Below are 6,055 nucleotides of genomic sequence, written 5' to 3' on the forward strand. Positions count from 1 at the left end.
TTCGGTGTATACCGGTAAGTTGTCAAAATAAAAGGGCTGTTTGACTTGTGATAATATATCTGTATTTTTGAAACATTTGTGTCACAATTTTTATTTGTATTCAATATATACATTTACTAATGTAATTATAAACGAACTATTTAACGTATTGCGTATGGCCTACACTAATTTGGACTCTACTGGCTCTTATTTTGCATTTTGACAGAATTTGAACTTTCACCCGGTCCTTCTAGTGACGAAGAGAGCAACACTGTATGATGGCGACATCTGCTGGTGAAAACACTGTAAAAGCAACCAGAAAGGAAACCAAAACGACACATTTAATAAAACACATTTTAGTGAAAATAGTGCTAATCAGATCACACACCATTAACAATTAATCATTTTTACGTTTTTTATCACGTGTTAAAAGTAAAAGCCATTGTAGTTTTATAAACCTTTATAAAATCTGACACGAGAATAAACATGTAGGCCTATACAGGCAATAATGAGAAAAGTGTTAGTAGTCAAGTCTTTAAGCAAACAACTGTTAATTTAACTGAATTTTATAAAACCGTCTTGATTTTTGGTTTACTAGTCTATGATTTTTTTAATTTAAAAGACATTAATGGTGATTAACACGGTTTAAATGACATAAACCATAACGTGATCATGTAGAAATTGTAAGCAATTGTAAGCACTAAAAAGAGTACCCAAAATCTCTCTTATCCAATGTAGTCACTCCAAAGAGAGAGGGGGAGAAATGAATAGGTAGAAATCATATAGAGCGCACACTAATATCAAAGAACAAAAACAATAAGCTTATAAATGCCTTCAAAAGACAACACTCCAGACAAAACACTGCATGTTTTTGCTATAAAACATAATGCAATAGTTGAATCACTTCAAAATATGCATAAATGCACAAAGTGATCATATCAAGAATAACACACAACAGGCCAACAAGGAACATTTAATCCATCTGCTGGGAATTCTTGTCACAGCATGTTTTCACAACCTTGCTCCATATAAGTATTATTCTCACAACATGGCTTGACAGTCAAGCTATTCTACTTTTTGTCACGAGTGGCCTGTATCACAAAGCTGCAACTCAGTGTTTGTTCACCTCGCTTCATGATACAGGCCACAGATGGCATTAATGTGACCCAATACATGACGGGTGGATACTTTTTGAACTTCACCTGCTAACATCAAACTTGGAAGATCCTACTCCCATCTTTAACAGAGAGGTGGCTGTGAAGGCCAAGGCAATCAGCCTCATTAATGTTGTTTACGAGGCTTTTGCACAGAGGCTAACAGACCTTCCTCCAGAGTCCAGAAGACTTGAAGCGTCCAATTGTCATAAAAACCAATCTGAACAACATTGGAAAAATGTGTGTCCTGAAAGAAGATCAGCACTTCATCCTAGACTTGTTCATGGGTGCTTTCCTTGAGGTGGATGTCGATGACGTACTTGATGTTACAAGACGAGAAGACTCTGGATTGAGTACATTGTTCCAAGAAAAGGACTGTATTCAATGTTCTTTCACATTGGTTGCACTGTGTCTGCCACTTATCCTAATTTCGAGGCCATGTGGTCACGTTGGGCCTGCAAAATGTGGTGGGACGGAGGGGAACGATGTTTTTTAGCTTTCTCAATGTCTGAGACTGCAAACTTTCAGTCAATCATTAAAAATAACAGCATCGAAGTTGAAGGCGAGTTGCGGCTTGTCAGATGATACGGATAAACCTGTTCTCATTTTTTCTGCAGCTGTAGAAAAACACTCCACACTTTATTGACACCAACTCTGCTAGACACGCAGTTAGCAGGGTAATCACAACTCGGGTCGTGTCGAAGGACTTCTACAATGTAGACAGCCTCGATATGGTACTTGAACGTTTTCCAATGTTAGTGGGATTTCGTGATGAAAGCGACGGTTTTGGCCTGCAGGACGTTATTCATTCAGTGGTGAGTCACCTATGTGCAATCTTGCAGGAAAGCAAAGGTGGCTTCAAAAATAGCTACGCAAGTTGGCAAAATATATGCTTTACATCCCGGACACGATCGCACCTTCAACCTTCAGAGAAAGCATCCAGCAGCCTTTGCTGTCATATTTTAGAGAAAAGACGTTTGGGAATGAAAACGAAAGCATCACCAGGAGGTCATCTACATTCATTTTAGTGATTGGGAACACTGCAGTGCGCAGACTTAAAATAAACCAAGTAATCGTTATTGTCCGCTGGTGTAGATGCAAATATAGTTATAGTTACAGTTATTGTTATAATTTGAACGGCCCCTTACAGTACGTCAGCTTAAAAACACCACAGTCAGCAACATATTTCAATGAAAGTAACATTGGTGTCTTTTCACAGGACCTCTGCCTCTCATTTGCTTCAGTAACATGCAACCAGCAAATGTGTTGCAGAGACATACAGCTTGCTCCAAGAGCCACTGCATTCCTTTAGCTAGGTCAGATCTTTGCTGTTTGTGGTGTAGGAGTCCATAGAGACCATGTTGCTGATTTACCCCTTATTGGTTATTTCTTAATACAGCTATTGTGATCAAAATCAGAGTTTCTTAACCAGGTGGCCTCAAGAAACTTGAGTCTTAAAATAGCATTAAATTGAAATTAAAACAAGCATTAATATAATCTAAAACCACCAAGACCCAGAGAATGTTGTCACGCCCTGCTTTCCAACTGGGATATATTGCCCTTCGGAGTGACAACAATCATGGCCGCCATACTGAAGGGTCGTCCAAACCGAAGTGCTCATAACTGGCCACTTCAAAGGGCCCTTCAGAATGAAGGATTTCGAAGGATACAACTGATTGTCACTTCGGGCCCCCATGATTCTTTGCATGGTGACGCCGCCTCCTTATGGGCGCCGGATGATGACGCAGAAGGGCACTTCAAGAAACAGTTGTTTGGTCCCCTACACCCTTTAACCCTTCAAAGCTCTCACCCCGGAGGGTAAACCATTCTAAGGGCTTAGGGCAGGGATGAGCCCTTCGAAATGGAACGCAGGGACAGTCTCGTCTGTCCCCATCCCTGTTTCTCGTGTGTTTTCCCCAAAGACTCCATTTTGTAATCACCGCACCTGTCATCAATCATGCTCATCACTGGGGCTGTGTCTGAAACCGTAAATAATTGTAAACGTTAAAGTAAATAAACGTGGCAAACCGTTGTTTTGTTCTCTTTATTAAAAACTAATACGAAAACGTGACAAATAAGGTGAAAATGAACTTTACTATTTTATTAAGCAATCCATGAAGCCACACAGGTGGTGTAAGATAATGTTGAATGTCCGCGACAGTATTGTCAGATGCAGGTTATATTACGTCAGTGTCCGAAATCATTCATTTATTTTTCAATCACTTCTTCCCCATATAGTGTACTCAAATGTCATTCGCTATATAGGGAATAGTGAAGGAGTGAGCGAGGGAACGGTTTCAGACACAGCATAGGACTGCATATATACTCACTGTGTTTCTTTGTTCCTGGTCGGTTATTGAATGTGTTACTCTTTATTGTTACCCGCGGGACTTCCCAGTGATTATTGGATCTATTAAAGGTGTTTTTGGAATTTACTAATCTTGTCTTCAGTTTGTGGCGTTATTCCATGACAGAATAACCAAACCCATTAAATATGGATTATTACAAGACCTCTCGGACCATCTGCTTCACCATCTCTCATTTGAGGACAAAATTGATCCCATCCTGCTACCCGTTGGGCGCTCCAGCTCCAGTTCACCTCGAACCCCATGCCAGATTCCTCCACAAATGGACCAGCTGCTCCTGGACTTTAACCCCTTCGGCCACCGGCCTTCCAGGTCGTCAGAGCCTCCCCGGCCTTCCAAGCCTGTCATCAATCATGCTCATCACTAGGACTGCATACTGTATACAGAACACTCCTGATTAAAATCTTAAGACTGGGGGAAACATTACAAGTATTCGCATTTCTCGCTGGTGGATCGTAAGAAGTACTGCTTCAAAATGACAAAACAAAAAACAGGAGCAAAAGACAAAAAAACAGAGAGTAGGCAATTTATTGAAAATTTCTTTTAAACTCAAACAGGCTGTTCATCAGCTGATCAAAAGTTTAAGACCATAGCCTTAAAAAGTTAAAATCTGCACAAAAATATGACTTTCATGTCATTGTTCTTCAGGGAGTCACACTGTAATGATCTCCTGATGGCAAAGGCAAAAAGACTTTCTGTCTTTGAACATGGCAGGATTGTTGAGCTGCGCAAGCAAGGGCTCTCGCAACGTGCCATCGCTGCCGAGGTTGGACGCAGTAAGACAGTCATTGCAAATTTCTTAAAAGATCCTGAGAGTTATGGGACAAAAAAGTCAAGTGGTATACCCAAAAATATTTCACCTGCACTCAGCCTGAGGATCCGACGGGCTGTCCGTGAAGACACAGGGCGATCCTCAACCCAAATTAAGGCCCTTACTGATGCTGACTGCAGCCCAATAACCATAAGACGGCATCTGCGAGAGATGGCCTTCAAGAACAAAAAACATCTTCAAAAGCCACGTCTCTTTCCACACCACAAACTTGCCCATTTGGAATGTACAAGGGAGCACCAAACATGAGACATTGACAGGTGGAAAAAGTTTTATTCTCTGATGAGAAAAGATTTAACCTGGACGGTCCTGATGGCTTCCAACAGTACTGGCATGACAAGGAGATCCTACTGGAGATGTTTTCTACGCGGCACAGTGTTGGAGGCTCCATCATGATCTGTGGTGCTTTTTCCATCAATGGGGAAATGGAGCTTCAGGTTGTGCAGGGCCGTCAAACGGCGGTTGGTGGACATGTTGCAGCGGGTATCCCTCTTGACTGAGGGCCCTCGTCTGTGCGGTAATGACTGGGTCTTTCAACAGGACAACGCTGCAGTTCACAACGCCCGCCTGACAAAGGACTTCTTCCAGGAGAATAATGTCACTCTTTTGGACCATCCTGCATGTTCCCCTGATGTAAATCCCATTGAGAACGTTTGGGAATGGATGGTAAGGGATGTTTACAAAAATGGACGTCAGTTCCAGAACGTGGATGCCATTTGTGAAGCCATCTTCACCACATGGAGCAACGTTGCCACCAGCCTCCTGGAAACAGTCGCATCAAGCATGCCGAAATGAGTGTTTGAAGTGATCAACAAGCTACCCACTACTGAGTCCATTTTTGACACTTTTAGTTCTGTTGTGTTTTTTTTTTTTTTTGAGCTATGGTCTTAAACTTTTGATCAGCTGATGAACAGCCTGTTTGAGTTTAAATTAAGTTTTCAATAAATTGCCTATTCTGTTTTTTGTCTCTTGCTCCTGTTTCTTGTTTTGGCATTTTGAAGCAGTACTTACAACCTGGTTACAATCTACCAGCGAGAAATGTGAATACTTGAACTGTTTCCACCGGTCTTAAGATTTTGTTCAGGAGTGTATACTCACTGTGTTTCTTTGTTCCTAGTCAGTTATTGTATGTATTACTCTTTATTGTTACCCGTGGGAATTCATAGTGATTATTGGATCTATTAAAGTGTTTTGGGAATTTACTCATCTTGTCTGGCATCATTCCGTGACAATTGTACAGCAAATGCTACAGCGACATCAGCCAACTGCAGGAGGCCTGCCGCAGAGTCTTTCGACCAGGAGGACCTCCATCAGACAAACCACTACGCTTCCCCTACAGTGAGCTCATTATGGGTTCTTTCACCTGTGTATTTCAGTGGTACCGCCACACCTGTCAACGTGTTTAAGAATAAATCTCAATGTTCACAGTGTTGTTATGGTTACCTCACTGGGGGTCAGGATGTACTTCTATTGTTAGCCTACGTGATGCTGCAAGATTAGAACCCACGCTACAAGATATTCTTTTGTAGATTACACACTGATCGAGTCGTTTGCATTGAGCAAAACATTAACATTGTGCTAAAGCCATGCCACCCGCAAAAACCCGTCTCTTTGGAAAAAGCGCTAATGTTTATATTTTGCATTCGTGTGGAGGAGGAAGAGCCCACGGAGAGATCTCCATACTACAATGGCGTTTCCCCTCTCTGCCGATTTGCTGGTCCGGTTCC

Source organism: Triplophysa rosa, linkage group LG1 (assembly GCF_024868665.1).
Source record: "Triplophysa rosa linkage group LG1, Trosa_1v2, whole genome shotgun sequence".
Taxonomy (NCBI): domain Eukaryota; kingdom Metazoa; phylum Chordata; class Actinopteri; order Cypriniformes; family Nemacheilidae; genus Triplophysa; species Triplophysa rosa.